The 23,227-nt window shown below is 39.0% G+C and overlaps 1 protein-coding gene across 4 annotated transcripts in view; it reads right to left on the bottom strand.

Moving 5' to 3' along the window:
- LOC105255718 (frizzled-2) overlaps window positions 1-23,227 on the bottom strand; it is a 94,424-nt gene that overhangs the window by 33,950 nt on the left and 37,247 nt on the right. Inside the window, exon 1 of one of the 4 annotated variants that reach the window (XM_011265171.3) lies at window positions 17,142-18,095. The exons of the other annotated variants lie outside the window; for them this stretch is intronic. The gene's annotated coding sequence lies outside the window, so the exon portion shown is untranslated. Of the gene's footprint in view, window positions 1-17,141; window positions 18,096-23,227 lie in introns of those variants that run through there. 4 annotated transcript variants of the gene reach the window in all.

Consider the following 23,227-nt stretch of genomic DNA (forward strand, 5'->3'; position numbering starts at 1 on the left):
TAGCTAGTGATCACGCTGAAATTTACCGACGTGTCGGCTCTCATCGTATAACCGCGCGTGCACGCCTCTCGGCCCTTGGCGTGTAAACGCGACGTGTGTGTACACACTCGCGCGTATATTTATCAGAGAAACGCGCGAGTCAAATCCACCGGTTTCTGTACCACCGCTACACGGTATCCGCATCAGACACCAGGGACGGATACGATGTAATCTTCTGAAACGCGCGCCTCTCCCGCACCGCCATTCGCAATTAATTTCTCTCGCTCGCCGACGGCCAGCTTACGCTGCTACATTTTTTTATGTACATTAAAACGGACCATTAAAAGCGCGACGTGCGAAAATGTTACACGTAAAACGGAATTTTTGTTATACGACGTGTTACATTTTTGCGCCCACCGAGTCCACACTCGCGCAATATGCATATACCTTTTTTTATCCATTTGCATTCTGATTTTTCTTTCTAGCAAAATATCCTGATAATGAATCATTAAATCAAATTCTTATTCATTAGCATAAAATCAACATTAAAAAATTTTTAAAAAATAAAAAAAAAGATTTCGTACGTATATTATTAAAGCCTATATTTGTTTAAACGCTTAATGTAAAAGAAAAAAGTATTGATGTCTCTTAATATATAATGTATATTTCATGAGACTTGTATTACGTATGAGAATTGTATTACTTCAGATTCTTTTGCTACTAGGACTGCTTATATTTTTTTATCCACGACATCACTTGACCAGGTATTTCTATCTTCATTTACTTGCCAGATGATTATTACGTAAAAAAAAAACTTGGAATTTTAGAAAGAAAAAGAAAGGACTTTTTTGTCCATGAATACTACAATAGAAGTTAATCTGCCTTTTTGCCTGAAAGTACAGATTAACTTCTATCGTAGGATCTACCGACAAAAAATATAGGCAGAAGTTCTTTTACATAGATAAAAAATATTAGATAAAAAATATTAGTACAGGAAATTGTTCGTGTGAATGAGATAAACCGAGAATGTGTTACGAGATTATCCGTTTCGTGACGGAGATAAACCTTATCTCTCTCTTTGCGTAACTACGGTAGTTTTGCGAAAAAATTTGAATAGCTATGCAGCCTATCTTCGTGAACCCTTTTTGACACTCGGGCATAAGGAAATCTCTGTATCATTGTAAGCTGCATGGTGGTCCGTATTTACTTGGACATCGGTCAGATAAATAACGATAAGGCGAGAATGTATATGACACGTGTCGCAGCCGACCGTAGAGAAAGTTACGCTCAAAGGACCAACATAATGTCATGACTTTAATGAGTATATATGTAGATAGTAATATATATGAGTATATATGTAGATAGTAGTATATATGAGTATATATGTAGATCAGTTATTACGTGATTTATAGCAACGTACTCGCGATTACAAAATTGCGAAACGATGGCGCGCGAGATAATGCATGTCCGGTTATAGATTAACGCGTAAATTATGACAGATCTACAACATGCGCTTGTGCTCATAAATTACGGACGAAAAAATTTTTTTTCAATGTAAAAAAGCTTGTCCAAATTATATTTATCGTCTCACCTAAGTCGTTTCAATTGAGCTTTCTGCGAGTTGTCCTTGTCCACAAACTACGGATTTATTTTATGACTTTTGTTTTTCGACGAATTTTTTAAGCGTTTACGTTTCATAAATTTTATAATTTAAAGAGCTACACAATGCGTTTCTTTGAAGTCTGACATTGTGGAACAAAAAGTTAGGTCGAAAATTTATAACCTTTCCGTAACATAATAGTTTTACGTTAGGGACGGAGGTCTTCACTAAGGAAAACTATTAAAAGATTTTTATCTAACGATATATCCGGGATATATCCGAGATCTCTATTAAGGAAGTTTTTAAAAAAATTGTTTTATAGATATGTAATGTTACACAATATATATAGAAAAGTTTGAAAAGCGTCCGAAAGTAGAACACGTATTGATAAATTGATGCTTTGTTGCATTGACTTTTATGTAAAATCTTTCAGACGTGCCGCCTCTTTATTAGAGCAATGACAATTATTTTCAAAATCAAGAAGTTAAGACCTGATTCTTTGAACTTGCGCATTCTTTAGATCACTGGATTCTTTGAACTTCCGCATTCTTCAGATCACGAACATATCATACATACAAATTTTTCATCTAAGATGGCAAAGTTATTTTTTAATTTTTCTCGATTTCTCTAATTGATTAAAAATTAATTTTCTTTGTGATCTTTTAATTATTCTTATTTGAAACTTTGCTTTCATATTTTTTTATCCGTTTGTCTACATTTATAATTCTTGCCATATTGTACTTTCATTAAAATTATTTATTTATTATTTATTTACATGGTTTTGAGAGAATTTAATCTTTCTCTCTTTCATAACGCTAAATAAACAGTGCTTTAATAATTTAATAATAATAATGATAATAATAATAATAATAATAATAATATTGTAAATATCAAAATGATCAGAATAAATTTTGCACAATTGTGTTAAAAATGGAATCGTGATTTATGTGTCCGTACATTGAATCGAAGGACTTTTTCATATTAATGTACGGATTTATGCGTGACCTGATTTAGTAGTTAATATTATACAACGCCTTTTTGTATCAGTCGTATTAATAGCTTGTGATGGTTGGTGACCGCATTATAAAACAATAACGATGCACAAATAACATTTTCCTCTTGATAACGTCTTGAACTTTCACGAATAATAATGCACATGTCAACTTTGTATTGTGCTCAAGTTATGAAATGTTATATGTTATAATATTGTAAAGAAATGTGTGGAATTTTTTCTAAATTCTTTGAGAGAATATAATTCGGGAAGTTTTTCTCGCAGCTATAGAAAGTTTCTTTCTTTAGACTGCTTAAAAAATACAACTGACTCCTACGATATTCTTTGACGTGATCGGGCGGGGCGCTCCGGCATCAAGATCACGGTTACTCGCGGTAAAGTGAAAAATCCCATGAATTATTTAAGATCGCGCCCCGCGTAGCTCGCCACAGTCAGTGTTATTTTAATTCGTGGCATATTTTCATATTCAAATGCGTGCTACGTTAGCAGACCCTTCGAAAGAACGTCCATCTTCGATCGGCGATGAATAGACATTATGTGTCTTCTCTCTCTTTCTCTTCATGCTACCTCTTCCAATTTCCCTTTCCCCGATTCTTCTCTTCCGTCTCTCTCGTTTTTTGCCTCGTAGACGATAGTCATGTCGGTGTGGCAAACGGAAGCAAGCACTGTTCCGGCAGAGGAATGAGAGAAACGTAGAGAAAAAAAAAGAGAGGAGATATATACAGTGAAGAAGTGCGTACGGTCGAATGTTTCATATTCACAAGGCGTCAAAACAATCGTGTAAGTAAGAACACGTCGCGCTACATATAAATTGGATGCTAAAAAAAATTTGATCACGGAATATATGGATTTACATCGTCTGGAACAAGTCACGCTGCCACGTAAATTCTCGAAAATACAACAGACGGTCTCGAAAAGATGAATTGCAAATTTAGTCTCTTTAACGTATACGCGCGCGGATTTTATAATTTATACGATCTTTTTTTTTATGTATATTTTACCAGTGGCTGAACGAATCGATTCCACTGTCTCAAAGCAACGCACCAGATGCCTTAATGCTATTTTTGAACGATACCCGCGTGAGCGATCGCGCGTCTTCGTCGAGGATATCGACGTGTACTGCGCTTTCTGCGATCGGAGAGATCGCGAGAAAATATCTTGGAAATTTGAAACTTTAAATTAACTTCCAGGTGTCGCGCGTATTGAGAAATGCCGGCTCGAACGTTTCTCATTCATAGGGGATCGATTAAATATTGCCGGGAAATTCGAGACTCGAAATAAACTGTTACATGACACCGTGTTGTCACGTTAGACTTGCAGCCTAAGAAACTTTTCTCTTCCCAGGTAGCAGCACGCTGGATCCCGCGCAAGGAGAAAAAAAATTATTCGAAATCGGAAACCTGAGATATATTCAAGAATACCTCCTGGAGTTCTCTCCGATTTTACGGCTATTATAAATCTTTGTTTTTTTCCTCCTTGTACTAGTCATTTGTGCAAATAATCCACACATCTATATCCTTTATTTTTTATAAACGTTTGTGAGGTATTGAGAGCCTTTTTCAGTTTATATATTATTTTTTATATACTCTTTTCACGAAGAGAATAGGATAATTTTTCACATTATATATTATTACTATTAAGACTAATATATTTGAAAACAAATAATAATTATCTTTTTATATGACGCTTAGAGAAAAATAAAATAAATTAGACATGTTGGAGACATAAATTAGAATGATATCAATTGTTTCTCTCTTTCTATATAAAGAATTCTATGTAAAAAAGAAAAATATTCACTTTAATTATATTTTCTTATGATGTTATATTTTAATCAATCTCTTCTTTTATTCGAAATGATACTTCTATTGCAAATCGTAAGAGCTCGCCCTATTTTAATTAGAAATTCTTTTAGTAATACTTATATTAAAAGATTCTTGTCGTCGCGACTAGTCGTGAGATTTGAATTGGCACGTAATACGTAAATACCTCGACTCATCTCTCTCTCATTTCATTTTCTCTTCCTCCTTTTCTTCGCGGAATTTATACGAATGTGGGTCGTAAAATAAATTATCGGTGTTTTCTCTACTTGTCCCATTTAATGATTAAACCATATCACAGCATCGAATTCGATGGTGCGACTGGATTAGCGCGCAAGATGAACCGCTCGCTCGATGGCGATGGGGCAGCTCAGCGGGGCACAGGACGCGCGTTGTCCTGAACGCGGTCTGGGAGTGTCCGTAAAATGCTCGTAAGATCAACTGGTTGAATGTATAACGAGAGAATGGACGACGAGAGCATGACGAAGAGGAGGAGGTAGATGAGCGAGCTGGAGGAGGACGGTCGATAAAAGAAAGAGCCAGAGGCTGAGAGAAGGAAGGCGAGAAGAGGCACCAAGGAAAATAGAATGAAAGGAAAGAAGTCGAGAACGGGCTTGTGTGCAGAGATCCTACGTACGCTGCCCATGTTCGTTGTACGCCACACGCTGAGTGACTTATGACAAGCGATATCGCAGTGGTTCTCATCGCGAATCCCGCCGTTTCCCGCAATGTGTTGCAGCGTCCGGCGATGCCCTCTCCTCCCTACCCCTCGGAAGACGTCGGAATTTATTAGCGTCGTTAGCGCGGATGGTTTTATAGAGGCAGCGTTTGAATTCTCTTACCGGTCCATCTGCATAAGAGACTTCCGATTACTCCTCGTAGTGGTAGATCCTATTACGAGGCACCATTTTGGTTGCTGATCGGTTTCGTGAAACGGGACACTCGCCGTGGCCTGAATACTCTGCCGAAGAGGTTGTAAGCGTCGCGGAAGATATATGCGAGTGAAAAACGAACGCGACATATGATATGTCGGCCGTGTAGCTTGAAAGAGAAATGCTGGATGCAGCGGTCGTTGTTTGACCGCGCGCATCCATGCTGATAACTTTGCATCCGCTGGAAGCGAGCACCGAGACAATGGCGCGGACGGAGAATTGCACAAGTAGGAGTTGTTATTGGAGAAGAATAGAAACTTTGAGTTATTAAAACTGCATTATCGGCAAACTGCATTAATGACAAACACGCGGCTGTGCACACCAGTGGCGATAAATAAACTTTGTTCCCCCCGTCGCGCGCGCGAAGGCATTAAGATGCAATCTCGTTCTATAACTTCCCATGGAATCTCTGACTGTGTAATCATCTCTCGCTGCTGGCAACGACATTTTTCAAGAGAAGACGCGCTTGAATCCATCGACGTTTATTAACATTCTCTTCCTCTTCGGAAAGATTCATGGCTCAATCTTCATCTACCAATTAATCTCGGACACAGCAAGATTTATGATAAATTTATTTTATGCAAAAGTAGTTATAATTCCGTTCTCTCTGATTTTCTGGTGTTGTTGGAATACCTGTGAGTTTCTTGATTGATCGAAAGAGATAAGCAGCCGAACTTTTTAAAAGAATTTGTATTGAATTTGAATAGTATATCTTGATCATATTCTATTTAAAACGTGTTTCGAATCTACTGCGAAATTTGCTTCACAGACCTGCGGTTACAAAAGGATGCTAACCGCAACATGAATGTCGTAAATTTATTTCCGAAAAATATGGTCGCTGCATAAGTGTAGGTAGCAAATGCCGGAACAACGAATAATACTTGAGACTGCCAAGAGAAGAGGCGCCATCATCTCGAGGACAGCTGGTAGACACGGGCGCATTTTGACGGTGTGTGACGTTAGTGGTCGTCGTTAAAAATTGTCCCGAGGATTTCTACCTGCTCCCTCTTCGACGCGGTCCTCCCGATCTCGATGTTTATCGCGCGCGCCCGCATGCAACCCTGGGAACCGGCAAGATGTACCTACGTCTCTTGTATCTCGTAGTAAGCATCGTTTAACGGAGAGAATCAGAGGGGAGAGTAAGCCGTCGCTCGTTGGGCACGTTGGAAACAGTTGACAGGTTTCACAAGGCTTGCTTCCTCGCTATTAAGTTTTCGAAAGAGTCCTTATCCCCTCGAGACGCGCGCGAGACAAAAAATTATTAACGGAACCGCCCGATAGAGAGTCGCAATCTTAATTTCTCTGATATAAAGGGAAACTTTCTCACGTGAAAGTTCCGCGTTTCGTGACGTGCGTGACGCTTACCTTTTCACGTAAATACGTTTATATCTCGGGATTCTCGAGAATTAATATAAATAAGTGATTACTGTGATGAGCGGCACAAAGAAACTTTCAACCGGCCTTGTGAGCAACAATAATCTATGCGTAAATTATGTAAATCCTCTTTTTATGCCTCCTCTTTTTATGTAACCTACATAGGCGGCTAATGACTTCTAACAGCTATGTATATCTCCTCCTTTTTATCTCATTTCTCAATTCAAAGAAGTGGAACTTAATTCAGAATTTTTTTCTCTTAGTATAAAAATCACATTTTAATTGTATGTATAAAGTGTTTTATTTCCCAAAAAAATGAATGAAAAAATTTAAATATCTATATTTCAAATTAATTGATATTATTAAACGTCAAGCGAAAGTGAATTAATAATTCTGTTAACTTTGTTCGGTAATGCTAGATATTTGATTGATATTAATTCACATTCATAGATTCTGTACATGTATGCAAAAGTTCACCGAGTATTTACCTTCGTATTCGTGCGCGAGGTCCTGCTTGGGGATTATTCGAGTATACTCAACGCTTTAGGGAGCGAGGTAACGGTTGGGAATTGTGAAACGCGTACGCGAAGTGTTTAAGGCGCCCCTTCCGTTTTACGCACCCATAACAAAACAGGTGGCCACAATTGGCCCGCTCGTTTCTCTTCCCAATTACTACGTCGGCCGGTTGTCGGCCGTGAAAATCGTCGCGCGCCAATTAATTTTCGGAGACGGCTCTTTAATCCGTGTGATACTTGTTACGCGTTTAATGCCATAACTGTAACATGGCTGTCCCATCTTTGAAGTTTCGAAAAATTTATGAATCGGCGAAATATTTATTCAAAGATTTAGATTGACTTTTCTCACAAAAGTTTACGTAACACTTAATATTATTCGTTATAAATTATTTAAGTACTCTCATACACAAATGAGAAGAAAAGCGAGCGAATATTGTAAATGCTGAATTAATATAAATTTCCTGCGCGATTAATCAACTTGGTAATTAAATTATATCTTAAAGTTCTAAAGATAAATGAGCGACGAGTTATATCAAGATTAATGTCCTGTTAGATGTACATAATTATGCGCGTTCTCTCTCTAGATGCACACATACATAGAGATGTATAATTAACATATAAAGTGAAAGCCCGTGTGCACACACACCATAAAATGTATACATAAAAAAGTTAACCGCTTACTTCTTTTTTTTCAACCCATTATTCAAGGTATGCTATTGTTCGTGCTTCTACCCCTCGAAAGATGCTAGCTCACACGCTCCGGCAGCCCTAACATAAATAAACATGTCTACCTAAAGTTACGCAGGACCCACCGTTTAGAAAAGAAATTCCGTAATCTGGCCAGAGATTAAGTGATTTAAGCCAAGTGAGATTTACACAGGCATTTGCCGGCCGGTTCGTAACGGTTCGGTCTGTTATTGAAATAATACGACGGACGTTGTTATTTGACGGGTACACCCCGCGGGCCTCCCCAGAGAATTCCGCGAATTGCGAGGTAACGTTATACGACAACCAATTACTGCCGGTTAATTTGTTGCATCGTCGCTCGGTAACCGTTCGCTCGCGCGCACGTGAATCACCCATCGCACCGTGATATCTCCGCTTTGGCTGCGGAGGGGAGTCCTGGCGATCCGCCAAACTCCCTCAGGTCCCGTTTTCTCTCTCCCTCTCTTCCTCTATCCGTCTCTCTCTGGCACGCGGCTTATTCCCGTGGCATAAGGGCGTAGCTCCAATCGACCGTGGCTGATCGGACCTTCACCGACGCCCCCGTATATATCGAATGTAATGTCGGCAGGAAAACGCGTAACTCCGTGAAAGTCGCGGGCGACGGCCAGGTCGGTCGGCCGGCGGATTGAGTTACCACCGGGGATGAGAAGGGACGCCCTTTCCAGGCCACTTGTGGTTCTTCGTTCACACCTCGTCCCTTCGCTAACCGCGCGGTAAAAGGACTCTCGAAGACGCGAACGACGCGACACTGCACGAAAAGGTGAAGGCGAAGACGTTTGCCGCGGGGGTGAATCGGGGGGAGAATAAATTGCAGCCGGGATTCGCCGGGCTCTATAGAAAATATTAAATGGCGCTATTCGTTTCAAGAGGAGAAATGATAGATGTAATGCGAGTGTTTTTGAAATCTTTTCCCGGATATATCGATCTTTTTTCTTATTTCTATATGTGATTTAGGCAAAGTAATCTTGATACTCGATAGTCCATCACATACGACATTTACTGCGCGCATCATTCTCCGTCCAAACTCAATTGTGTATATGTCACGGTGATCGATTACATCTTTTGCTTCGTGAATGCGTATTTTTAACGGGTCGAACGATTGACGATGACTTTTCAGTTTCATCTAAATGCCGGAAGCTAACATTTTGCTGTAGGAAATGGAAGGATAAATATATACGTACATATGTGTGTGTTCGTGTCATATAATATTTCACCTGATCGATTCACCTAGAAAACTAAGTCAGAGAATATTGATTTGTTTGTCAAAATTATTTTCTAGTTTTATTTAAATTGTAAAAAAAACAGCATCATATTAAACATTACAATATCAGTAGAAATTTAAAAATATTTTTATATTGAAAAACTGTTATATAAACTTGATGACTTTTTTTCTGAATTCAAGTGGAGATTTATTGTCCATTATTCGACCGATTAAAAATACACATTCACGAAGCGATCGATCATTCCGGCGTATAAAGTGCTAACTTCTATAGAAATTTAAAAAAAAAAGAACAATTTATGAGTGAAGCGATTTAACCGAATAACGTTTTATGAAAAAACGATTAGGTGTGCAACGAGTTATGTAAATTAAATTCTAATCGTCGAAGCGCAAACACATCGTTGTTCGCAACGTGATAAAAATCACACGTACACCTTTGACAATCGTAGCCGGAATCAAATGTTCCACTTCGACGATCTATTCTCGTTGAAGTTTATTTAAGCGACACATACCACTACGGAATCCCTAACGTGGCGTTTGCCGTGTCTGCTGCCGTGACTTCGACGAAAGTTCGTTGCCCCTCGCGTTTCAACTCGCGCTCCGCTCGCCAGGCAGCAACGATGGAGAGACAGTTAGAAATTCTTTTGAATATTCCACGGCTTTGTACGACTGCACGGCGTGGCGCGACTTATCGGGAAAGGTCGTTAGCTACAGTGGTAAAGTGGTCGACGCATTGTTACGATTCGCGACGCTCGTAAAACGGAAAATACGCGACGAAAATTCTCGACGATCGATGATAACTACATCAGCGTCTCGATCATCGCGGAGCAAACTCGAATGCTCGTCTTGTCTTGGAAACAGAAGGATCGCTGAGACGAATAAACGCATAGAGGGATGTTGGAAGACGTTGATTCTTTTTCCACGCTTCCCGCGAAACGGCTGAATTCGCGTGTTCCCGACTTTCGAGAATCGATGACCGTCGACGAGGACGATGGGAATGGAAAGTCCAACGGGCGCTGTTCCAGCGCGGCAAAGGGAGGCAGCGGCATACTGTTCGCGGTTGCATGGAAAAGGAGCCGCCATGGGCTAAGTGAAATGGCGCGTGCCCAGTGGATTTCACGGTGCGTTAGTTACGGGCGCTCCCTGTCGCTACCTTTTGCACCCCTTTTCCTCGTTCTCTCCCATCCCGCGAGCCTCCCCCGCACAGGCCGCCGCCTTTCTCGCATCTCGTTCGCTCCTTCCTCCTCCACGATCTACTTCTTCATCGAGCGCGCTTTATGCGCCGCTTCGGTATGCTTGTATGCGGTATCCACGTTGATATATCGCCGGCGCGAAACCGCTTTAAAAGCGGTGCGCTAGCCTCGTTTAATAGCGCGGAAATGAGTAAAGCGAAATATAGAATTGATAAAATATAGAAATGGAATCTTTCGCAAAATTTCGCTTATCAGCGAAAAAAAATGGATGAAATATACAAATTTTTCATTTTTTGTCCCTTCTTTATTAATTTTTATTATATTATGTTTTTTATCTTTTCTTATACATAGAATGTTTGCTGAATTTACGAGATTTTGAATTAATGCAAATTGAAGCAAACACGAATATTATTAAATTCTTTGAATTCTGCATATTTTATATCATGTGTTCCCCTTTTATTATTATAATATAATATAAAATTCTGTCAATTCAAGTACTACGAGTGGTTTTTATCGTAACTTAATACTGGAATTCGCAATCGGACATTGCGATTATCTTATACGAAGCAATGCTGCGGAAGCTCGCGCGGATGTTTCATTACTTTATTGCCGCATCGTAGACGAGCTATCCGGTGAGCAACGAGACAATGAGACGCGTGCCGCGCGTATAAATAATGGCAATTTAAGCTCGGTTACGAGATACCTATCGTCGTTTAGCAAGCAGAAATACTAGAAGATAATTGCAAAATCGATGAGAAATGAAGCGAGGAGGAACAAAGCGATTACGAGTCACGAACCTTAAGGAATAACGTCAAATGTTAACGCGAAGCTGACAGAAATGACAGAATATTTTTGTATAAAAGATTTTCGTGAAAGTATGAACAAATGTAACAGGGAAGATACAATGAATGTATGAAAGTCAGTTTCGTTTACGCGACGAGAAGATATAAAATTAAAAGTTTAATTTAAAGCTTAAAATAACAGTTCATTAAACATTTAAGTAAATACATTTATCGATTAAATTCTTAATAAATTCTTCTTCGAGTAAAAAATAAATTCTGTATTTTTAATATATAATTTCAAATTTATATCAAATAAGTAGTCTGTTTAAAAACATGTTATTTTATACTAATAAACATTTTATACTAATGTAATAAATTATATTCACGTAAATGATTGTATTTTATGGAAAAATCACTTTATCATATAAATTTATCATATAAATTGGATATGCTATTAATTTATTTATGAAAAATCAAGATATCTTTTTGCCCGATGCGATTTAACGGACGAGCCTAATCAATATGCGTCGCGATCACTTGGATTCATGTCGTTCGGGCGCACGATGTACCTGTCAACGCATAAAACTAATCTGGCATGCCTAAAGACTTGAAACGATAAAACCCGCTTTTCAAGTCACGCGCTTAGAATTCTGTTTTGACAAGGTTTTACCTACTTTCGACGCGGCCTAATCTCGCCTATTTGAAAGCTTCTTTTCTATGTGAAGGACTAAATGTAGCTCTTCTCGCGCGCGCGATGAAACATATTTCTCGATCGATACTCGCTTGCCAAAAAGAGAACATCTAGATAGATAACCGGATGTATTTTGAGACACAAGTTAAGTAACAAGGTAAGTAACTTTTTACATTTAGGATTAGAAAATGTAAGCAAAGATAAAAAAGGCAGGTATATGTATTTTGATAAGTGAAAAATTTATTTGCTTTTCAAATTTCTAGAGTTTGCTCACGGAATTTACATTTTCAGAATTATCAGCTCATAGATTAACATATAGGATTAATAAATTTGAGGAAAAAAATATTTATCTTATTGTCGTTGACGAAAAATCACTAATATCAATATGTTAACATTCTATCTGCCCGTTTATTTTAATATTTTAAATAATATACTTTCTTACTGCAAAACTTTTCTTGCTGTTGCTCGATGGTAGTGTATAATTGCATAAACTTTTTAGCTCGCATACGTGCGTAGAACGAGTTTGTCGAGTAAGACTGTATTCTCGGCATTTGAACCGTGATTGTGGTAAACGGCGATTCGCATTCAAGGTATGTCCGGCTCGAGGTATATATGTGTACCTAGCGTCCGTGCAACGGGTGCATCACTCGTCCTGGCATCGAAAAAGCGGGAAAAGTCGTAGAAAAAATTCGGTTGCCCCCGCATGTTTCGACGGCCTCGGAGCTGCCCCGAGGCATACGAAAAAAGGCCGTGGAGATGCGGCGTCGAATACTAATTCTAGGGACCGTTTTGCGCGGACCAACAGAGAGACAAAAGACGTGACGACGATGGCAGGGAGACCGACGCGACGCGAGTTAAGAACGCGAAGGCAAATGAACGTCGGAGAAAAAGGAGAGAAGAAAGACCGTGTGGCTGCGACGGTACGAATTTACATGAAAATACGTGAACTCGGTGGCGATGATTTCTCCGGGCATTTCCTAGCGCGCTACCGAAATTCCGGCGTCGGTTTGCCGCAATAGTCGAGCGACGCCGACGCGACAAAAGCGTCGCAGCGCGCTCACACATGTACGCAATATGTATAATAAACGAGAGTGCGTTTTTTAACGAGTACACTCCTGCGAGTCACCACGGTGGATTTATTATGCGCGCGCTCCCAAGTGGACGCGTGTGCGTGACCGGTTTACCCCTTTGACGAAGCGTTAATGGCGCTACCATCGCTAACGCGACTTCATCTTTCTCATTCTGATGGTATTTTTGCGATTGCAATATAAAATAAAATGATATTATTGACATACGTATCCGCGATCAAAGAATCAAGAAGGTGCAAGATGACAGCCGATCAGCTGATCAGATTGCGGATCTGATATTGCGGAAGATGCGATTTTGTAAAAATATGATTTCTTATTATTTTAAGAAATCGTGTCTTTCGCGATGGAAGATATATTTTATATGTAATTTTGTGTAAGAATCCACTCAAGACAATAATAATTCATAAATCTATTGAATATACACCAATTATTAAATATAAATCAATACATAATAATATAAATCTGTGCATAACATCGATCTTTTTTGGTATCTTTTAAAATTATTTACGTATTTTACGTATTTAAAAAATTTTAGACGATTTTTTTCAAAGCGGTATTTTGCGACACTTCATTCAGTTTCTCAGTTAGGACTTGGCTTAAAACTTGTGCATGATATGAATGAGAATAGCGGGATTCAGAAGACAAAGGCGAAAATCTTGTATCTGTATATAGTCATGTCTGATAAGCACTTTACGGTAGTGTATGTTAAACGAGAAACGTGGGAATTCGCGTTTCGTTTGTATTTTGTGTGCCGCTCACGTTATCTGTCTGTTACAGCGCTTTGAAGTTACATCAGCCTACTGTGGAAAATAAAAAGAGAATCGAGCTTTTGAAAAAGAAAAATATGAATTCTCGTCCTTTAATATTTATAATTTGCACAACATTAACAGATTAGATATTTGATTAAAAGAGTGAGATAATGCAACATACAAGAAATTCTACAAGAGGATTGTAACTATGTTTTGTGGACAATAATTTTAAAATAATCCATGTATGTATATATACTGTAGCAAAAACAACGGACCGTGAGAATAAAATAATCAATACTGAATAAGGCATATTTATCCTAAATATCGAGAATCCATCGATAATTGGTGTGAATAGTAATATTCAATTGTGGAAATTGTGCCAGGATTACTCGTAGGTTTATGCCTCTCATCAATGCTCTTTATTGGCACTTCGTATCGTCTTAATAATAAGAGCGCAATAAAAGCGTTGTGGATTAAAGGGAGGATGAACGTGACGTACGCGAAACCGGTAAAAAGGATCAGACGGGATTTCCACTTGGCATCGGAGGGGATGCAACTCGGTTCGAACGGCCGATATTATATCCCGAGGCGGTAATTCGTATCGAGTTTTTCGTGCTGCCTGGGGACTCGATCGGAAACGCGATCAGGATGGCGAAAGTAATCTTCGGCCGCGTCAAACACGATTCTATGGTAAACAATCTGAGGACTACTATATTTGTGAAAGCGTTCTCTAAGAACGAGTTTTTTTCCGTATTTTATTTTCACACTTCTCGAGTGCCTCTATTCTGGTAAAATATTTTAATTTAAATAAATAAATTTCAATAAATTGTTTAAGAATTGGATCAGCTACGTCAAAAATTGATAAATCTATTACAATACATTTCGAAATTCATCAATTTGACATTGCGCAAAACACTTTGAATCTTTTAAAATATATAACCTGATCTCAAAATCATAAATATTATCTTGCATCAAACTAACGTATTTATAGTGATTGTACTACGATTTATTAACTATGACAAAAATTCGTGAAAATAAAATTTTTAAGTTACAGAGGAAATCTTTAACTGACACAAATTAATTATGTTTTATACTTTAAAAGGCTGTTTTATACTTTAAAAGTGCCTTATACAATGTCAAATTTATGAATCTCAAAATGTATTAGATTTATTTTTGACGTAGCTAATCTTAATTTCCTCTCAAATAGCCATTCATTCACATTTAAATTTATATCTATCTGATTATAACATTTAGTTATAATATCACATTCATAAATTATTATTGATTTAAGTAATTTAAGAAAGGAGGAAAACATTTTTCTGTTTACAGATTTTATTTTTATAAGACTAAGGCCCGATTGCACCAACGTTATTTTAGCTTTAAGTGAGATTTAAATATATATCTATCTTTATCTTTCTTTCTAAATAAATAAAGACAGACATATATTTAAGTTTCGCTTAAAGCTAAAATAACGTTGGTGCAACCGGGCCGCAAAATCATAAAATAAATCTCCTTTTTTAAACTATTCAGATTAATAACAATTTATAACGTTATAATTGGATGTTTAGACAGATAGATTTTTAAAGAGTCTTAAAGATGAATACAAGTAATTTATTAATAAATGTAAATTATAAATTATTGTGATAATTAAAAGGCAATTAATGAAAGTATCGGAGAAAGAATCAAGTTGTGTCAGAATCACACATACAGATTTATCTAAGTATAATAATAAAGTATAATAATGGATTTGATCGTTTTCTTCCCTTTCTCTCTTGAAATTCTAAATATAATTCCGTGTTACCTGATAATGCATAAAATGCAGGAAAGTACAATTGAGAAGTCTCATAGAAAAATGTTACGATTCATTTGATTCTTACTCCAATGGAATATTTCATCGCGATTAAAGATTTCACGCGATAAGAGCCACGAATCCGACAGATAAGTGAAAAAATGAGTCGAAACGATAAAAAATATTTGACGATACGTACTCGAAATGGCACTGCGTCTTGCGAAACGTTAATTATCTTGCCGTTGAAAAGCCAAAGTGCGTACAAGGCGAACGACAATATATCGGACGACAGTCGACGCGAGTGCAAAGCGCAAGCGAGGGCATTCCCCGACCGACAAATGGCAATTTAACACCGTCTCGGTCGATATTCGAGCGACCCTTTGACCGTCGACGCTAATGCACGGCCTGCCCTTTATTTCCTGCTGTCACACCGGCGCGGTGATACGCGGCCCCTCTCCCTCATCGTCGCGCTCGCTCGCTGAAGCACACTTTCGGAGCACCCTCCAACCGCCCACGCGAGATGTACACACGAAAGGGGGATACCGCGTCCCCTGCCTCCGCCCGAAGGATTTAATTACGAATTAATTGTGATGTACCGTCGCCGCGGCTAATTCCGCCCGGTTATTCCGCCGGTAATTCGAGAAACGCCCAGGCCAAGCCGGCCGGTCTTTTTCCACCCCTTCTAGCGTGACTCTCTCTTCCGTGACGCGAAATCCCGACACAAGCGAAAAATTCGCGAAACTTATTTCGCGCGCCGAAGCACGCGCGTTTTTCGATACGATCGGGTCTAAAAAGTACGACAGCTGCGAGTTTTAGTTTAAAATTACGACGGGAGCGCGAACTTATTCGCGCGAAGTATTTCAAATACTGTGATTATGTCACTGATAAGTCCAGTGTGCAGAACTGAATTAGCCTAATGATGTTAATGAATTATCGAATGTAAAATGAATTTGAGCGATAAGCCAGCGAGATTTTAGATAACTCATGACGTACGTAATGAGGATAGATTGGGAGATTGGGGATGCGTTTCTTATCGTTGTGATTTCTTGCGAAGAGTAAGAATAATTCGTGCAGATAGTTTGTGTGCTAGCCATAAATATTCATGATTTGCATGCAACGTTGATTTTAAATAAACTGTAAATATCTGCGAAGGTGCGCAACATCGAGATTGAAATCTCGCTAATCTGATTGAATCTGATTGCTATCTGCATGCGTGTTAATGAGCTTTCCTCGTTAATCATTTTAATTAACGACGATTAGATATGGATGGGTTATCCCTGTGATTTGCATTTGTATATTACGGTTACAATTCTCTTATAATGAATGTTTATTGCTGATATGTGCACAGAATAAAACCGTCATTCGTATTCTGCTCGATTTTTTTCTATCAAATTGATAATAAGACACGGAAATCTCTCTTTTGTCTTGAAAGAAAAATGAGAATTTTGTCGAGATGAATATCTATTTTCCTGCTCTTAATTGCCGTGAAAGACATTTATTTTCTTTACAAGACTCTTTACAGTCTCGTTTCGAGGCAACGACCGAGACGCATCTAATCATCGCGAATTATTCGGCGAGATAATTCGATCGCGTGGCAACTGATTAATTCCGATAATACCATGTAACAGTAATATACGCACTGCTGATTCCATATCTCGTTATCTTGAATTCTCACCTGACAGCCAATGCTGATTAGATTATACAGATGGACTCCTTGGACGTGCGATTCTCGAATGATATTTTCTTTCCTTACAAACTGTCCACTGATAAAGTATCGATGTAACCTTCAGTTATCACGCAACGATTATTTCGCTCACTATTCAGTTCACTGATGTCATATTGATGCGTTGAGCAATCATGCGAATGATTTTTTTGGTCGTCTTCTCTTTTTCTTTCTTCTCTCTCTTTCTTTTTCTCGACTTCTCGATCTTTGCGTTGCGCAGTCGGCGATGTTCTCCACGATGTCCTCGATGTCACGGTCCGGGTGACACCGATGCGATTTTCCTCTCAACTGAATCCAAGCCCTCGGGCTGTCACCTTCGATTCGTCTTAGTCGCTCCTTCGCAGTAAATCGCTCTCCCGGCACTTTCGGATCACTTGCCACCGGTTCAAGTCATATAACTTCGACGAGCAGCTGCCCACGCGACTAGATTTATCTTTGTTCCAAGTCCAGAACGATAAAAGAAAAAATGGAGCAGTCGGTTTATCCTCTCTTCGCGTTTTCGAGCACGAAGTTTACTCTCGTCGTTCCTATCGTCGCGCCGATTATCTTGCAAGATTTATCTCGCAGTGACAGAAAATGAGACGAGCCATCGTGCGATGATTTCGAGGAATCGTGGTTTACGTGTGATTTTTTCGCGCGCACATACGCGCCTTCGTTTTCCCCACGTGTCGATTGACGGTTTCGTGATAAATGCACGTGACGCACGGCGACGCTTGGCTTTTATCGACGCTCCTCGCGCGTCAGCTGCGCGCGTCCTGCGTGTGCCCTCGCACTTTCCAAACTCTTCTCTCCCGTTTGACGCCGACGTTCCATCTCTTCGCTCGTCGCCGCGAATTTTTCACCGATTCGGCGCGTTCGATCGCGAGCGCGTGCGTGCCACCACTCGCGATCGTCCGACAACGCGACACGACCTACTGGAGGGGTACCGCAAATTGATATGCCGTCCGCGATTAAGTCCTTGTCGTCTGCATCGACGGCGCCAATGAACCCGCGCAATTATGTAAAATTATGACTTGCGATTTACGATTCGGAAATACAATGAATACAAATGATAAAGAAGTAAATAAATTTAAAAATCACGATATCAGCAACATAAAAGCGCACATTTTTAAGAAGCGAATGTTAACGATAGAAGAGAGAAAGAGAATGTGTATGTGTGAGAGAAAAAAATTGATTTACGTTCTTCTGTCATTTCGTCATTTTTATCTAATGTCATCAATCTAAATCAACACTTCTACGAGTTTTTTAAAAACATGATTATAATAATTATTAATAATCCAGTTGAATGATAATGGGATTCAGGAATTTAAGATCGCATGCAATAAAATGAACAGCAATCTTGCATGTTCCATCTGATGCTGATGGTGTAAGTGGATTCTTGTCTCGAAGAATCGATCGACCAGACATCCTCGCAAAAACGAAAGCCTATCGTGTAATTAAGATATTAATAACTCTCGAGCGCAACTGTTATTCACGTCGTATAATCGAGAACGGTTCTACGGAGCATCGAATGAAACATAGGAAATCCCTTGAAAATAATCGATTAAAAATTTTTATCGAAGTAAAATTATTACATAAATTAAATGAGTAGAAACAAAGTATAAATAAATCGCAAATTAAGTTGAATTTATAGACTTGCCAATTATTTTGCGATTACATCTAAATAAATGTGTGTATACATCATAATTTTAATTATAGATTAAGAATACAATCAGTAGCATCTTATCATCGTGTCAAGATTTATATACACTATATACATAACGTCATTATGTATATGTCATGTCACACATCCAAGTATCAAATATTTTTATATATATCTCAAATAAAGCAACATTGAACATTATAGAACTGGACTATCGACATTTAAAAGCCATATATTATAATGTATAATAATATTATATAATATATAATAATATTATAAATTTATATAATAATATTTGACATTAAATTGACATGACATGTTACGTATAGTGCGCAACATATTTTATCATAATGGCGAGGATAGAAGGATCGAGCTATATTTTTTGAAGCGTGAAAAGATTCGGACCCTACATTACTCCAGTCAATGTAATGGTACTCGTAATTCTTGGCGATAACATTCAAAATAATGATCGCAGTGGCCTCTCAGGACCGATACTACGTAAGTTATGATATTCGTAACAGATACAGCTTTATTCTCATAAGAAATATCGATTGGTTGATTTTCTGAAACCGTTTTTTAGTAGTAGTTTTTAAAGCTGATATGGCGTAAAGTTTACCTAAGAATTCGAATTATTCAAAACTCGAATTATTTAAAAACTTTAATCATTCGTGTCTTTTCCACAAGAACTCATAATTATAATACATAATAGATTAATTTCTCAAGTTACTATCGGGTTTTTAAAGCTTATAGGATTATAAGAGGCGGATAATTTTAACCCGTTATAGTCTCATTACGATTTTTACAACTTTAAAATTCAGACATTATGCTTTTCGAAAGATTATGCTATCGAAAACAATTATGCTTTTCGAAAGATTAACACAAATTTTGAGAATTACAGATTATTGCTATTGGATTTCTAAAAATCAACCAATAAAATGACGAAAGAAGCATTTTTATCGAGCCAATAATAATGTAAAATTTTTTATCATTTCGGTGAAAATAAATGAAGAGATTGAGATGCACTAATTATCGCCGTTCCTTTCTCGAAGGCGAGGTCAAAAGAATGCTCGTAAAATCAATGAACTCCGTTCCATCGCGACGCCCTCCTCATCGTCTTAACACGTCGGGACGCTTCTTCATCGTGTAGATGCTTTTTCTTCGCGTATAAAGAAGACCGTATGCGTCTCTCCGGTGTGTTTTTCGCCGTTCCCCATCGGTTCTCTCCGTTCCTCTCGCTACTGAAAGAGGGAGAGAGTTCCCCAAAGAAAGAGAAAAGGAGCAGGAGAACGAGAAGCTCGAAGGTAATCAAAGGGGTGGGCGCGCACGTTCGCGAGTGCTTGCGTCCCTTCGCCTCTCGAGGTACACACGCACAGGAGCGAGCGTTGCCGAACAATCGTTTCGGTGGCTTTGAAGTTTTCCATTCCCGCTCTCTCCCCCTGCGTCGGCCTTTTCGAATGTGTTGCGTTTGCAGAGAAAGAACGACGACCAGCGACGTCGATAATAACAAGAGACAGGTTCTCCATATTCGACCCCCTAAACCCTCTCGTATCCTTAATCCTCTGCCCCTCCTTCGAGTATGAGAGATACAGCGATAATGTTGTCAAGCGTGCCTCCGTGCCTGATAAAACGGGATCTAGATGGGATGGCATGCTGAAGAGGCTAATTACAGTGTTTTTTCTTTTGGAGATTTGCACGATGGTCATCGTAGCTGGATGGTACCTGCTTTGATTTATCCCCTTGTACGCAGTATTGCACGTTAAAAGAGAGAGAGAGAGAGAGAGAAAGGGAGGAAGCAAAAGTAAGTCGAGGGTGATGAAGCTTTGTGGCGACAATATACATGCGCTCGTTCTTCTTCAACATTTTTCGTATTGCAGGTCTAATCAGTCGAAAAGAAGCTCTTTCCGTCCATCTCTGTCGATCTTTTGCGAATTCCTGTTCCCGAGGACATTCCACTGGTTGACTGTTCTTTTTCTTTCTCTTTTTCTTTTTTTTCTTGTTCTAGATTCTCGATTCGTATTTCTTTCTTTTTATCTTCTCGGGTCAAAAGAAGAATTCGCTTCCGATGCCACGTATGCAGAAAAGTTGACAAAAGTGCCCACTTATTGTGCCTCTAGTGGTAGTCGAGTATAGCTTTGACGACGATGAAGTAATTAGTTCGTGTTATACTTTGTGACATCGGCTGGTCAAGAGCAAAAGAGACTCCTTTTTGTCTTTTTTTCTTCATATTCCTCATCTTCTCGCCTATGTTTTCTCTCTCTCTCTCTCTCTCTCATTCGAATTCTATTACAAATTTGACCTTGCGCTCTTCATCCACTCGATGATAGCTCCCATGTGTACATATATCGAACCGCAATCCACTTTTTCTCTTTTCCTTTTTTCCCCCTTTCCATCAGCTACTCGTCGTTTGCACGCTAATTTTCGTACAAATGGATGAAGGAACAAAACGGGAAACAACGGTCGCTCGGTCGAAAAGTCTTTGTGACGAATGACGGTCGAATGCGCGGCATAAAGTACATTCGCTCGCGTACGCAGGAACAAAGGAATGAAAAAAAAAGAAAAATCCACGATGAGACCCTAATGAGTGTGCTTGTTTTTTTTTCATGAATTCGTAATTCTCGAGCGCGCGTATCGCAGCTCGATGGAAGATGGTTGGTTTCTCGATCTCATCGAGGCCACTGCGGGAGGAGGAATCCGATCTCAAAGACGATGGGCGCAACTCTCGTTCGCACTCCGATGAGCACGCAGAAATAATTTTGTTTTTTACCGATGCGGAATGTTCTCGTTAACGTCGAAGCGCAGTAGTCGATAGCGGGTGGGCGACGGGGAGGAATCCTCAAAGACGTAACGCGGCCTAATTTTCCGACAGAAGGAGCATTCTTGCTTTGATGCGTCGGGTCTCTAAGTTTCTCCAAAGCTCTCTCGTAGTTCCCGCCGCTCGTTATGTTTGCCTGACGAATTTTTTGCAAAGAAAAGGCTACGACAGGAGAGATCGCGTTGATGAGACGCGATGTAAATCACATTATAACATCGAACGCAGCTATTCGTGATAAGGAAACCGGTTTTGATTCTCGTTCACACAACATACGAATTCGTTTACTTAGGTTACCACGCTTGATTAGAGGGGAAAAAAATAGAAAAAAACTAAGATGGAAAAATGGGTCGACAGCAATGACATGTTGAAACGAATTGAAGACTGCTTGAAAGGAGAAAAATATGTTCTCGATGTTTTTATATGCGCGCTTGTCAAGCGTCAAGGAGACGCCACGGTACTGCTTTCTCATGGCTTTTCTAGAGAATTCTGGAGATACAAGTGTAGGCGGATAAAAAAAGCTATTTGAGTGAAAACAACTGTAGATAACGTTATAATAAACCTTCGAGAACAATTGTTCGCTCATCAAAGCCGTATCACGATTTGTTTGTGTCAAAATCCTTTGTGTCGAATTCATGAAATTAATTATTATCAATTTCATTTCATGAATCTCTCAGTATCCATAAACGAATTTATCTCTTAGCAACCTTAGTCTCAAGCTAGCTACAATACGCTACATATACAATAGAAATGTATAGCAACGCGTTCTCTAGTGTAAGTACGAGCCTTTCTATATAGAGTTTTACATAACACGTAAGCAGCTTGACTGCTACCCTTTTGCTTGATGTTGTTTCTACGCTTCTCTCGTACATTCGCGTTGTCGCGTCGATGAATTCTTTGATCTGCGCTGTAATTAGTTGGTAACGGGCAATGCAACCGCGCCCGCCATCGCGTAAATAGCAGCAGGTATACTATCGGTGACGGCAAGGCAAAAGGTCGACGAAGGCGAAGAAGGGTAGCGAAAATGTTTTAGTGGCGATCAAAGTAGCCTGTGCCGCGAGTGCTTTGTCGCATCGAGAAAATACTGCGAGAAACAGAAAGGAACACCCCCGCATGGTGTACAACCCTCCCTTCTTACCCACGACATCGTCGTCGTCATTGACGACGAGAGACAAATGAGGCAGTATTATGTATACGAATAAATTTTTTTAACATGTAGACTTGGTCTTGTGAAAAATTATTTATAAATTTCTGTACTCTATTTTAATTCTCTTTATTTGTTAAGAATATTGTTATGTTAATTGTTGTATTATTAGCAAAATGCCAAGAAAATACTAAGCAAAAATACTAAGCAAAAATACTAAGCAAAAATACTAAGCAAAAATTATTTATCGCGCAACGTATTTTGATGCTTTTTTTAATAGTACATTATGAGTACTTCGCCGATAAATTTACGATTTTCAATGAAATTCATTTCACGTTAAAAGAGTGACAAAATAATATTCTTGAATATAATGTATGAGCCAGTGAAGGTTGGAGCTTGTAAGATACTTGTCGAGTGCTGGCACTCCACGCTTTTAAAGTACC

The sequence above is a fragment of the Camponotus floridanus genome, unplaced genomic scaffold, assembly GCF_003227725.1.
Source record: "Camponotus floridanus strain SB8 unplaced genomic scaffold, Cflo_v7.5 scaffold95, whole genome shotgun sequence".
In the NCBI taxonomy this organism is placed as follows: domain Eukaryota; kingdom Metazoa; phylum Arthropoda; class Insecta; order Hymenoptera; family Formicidae; genus Camponotus; species Camponotus floridanus.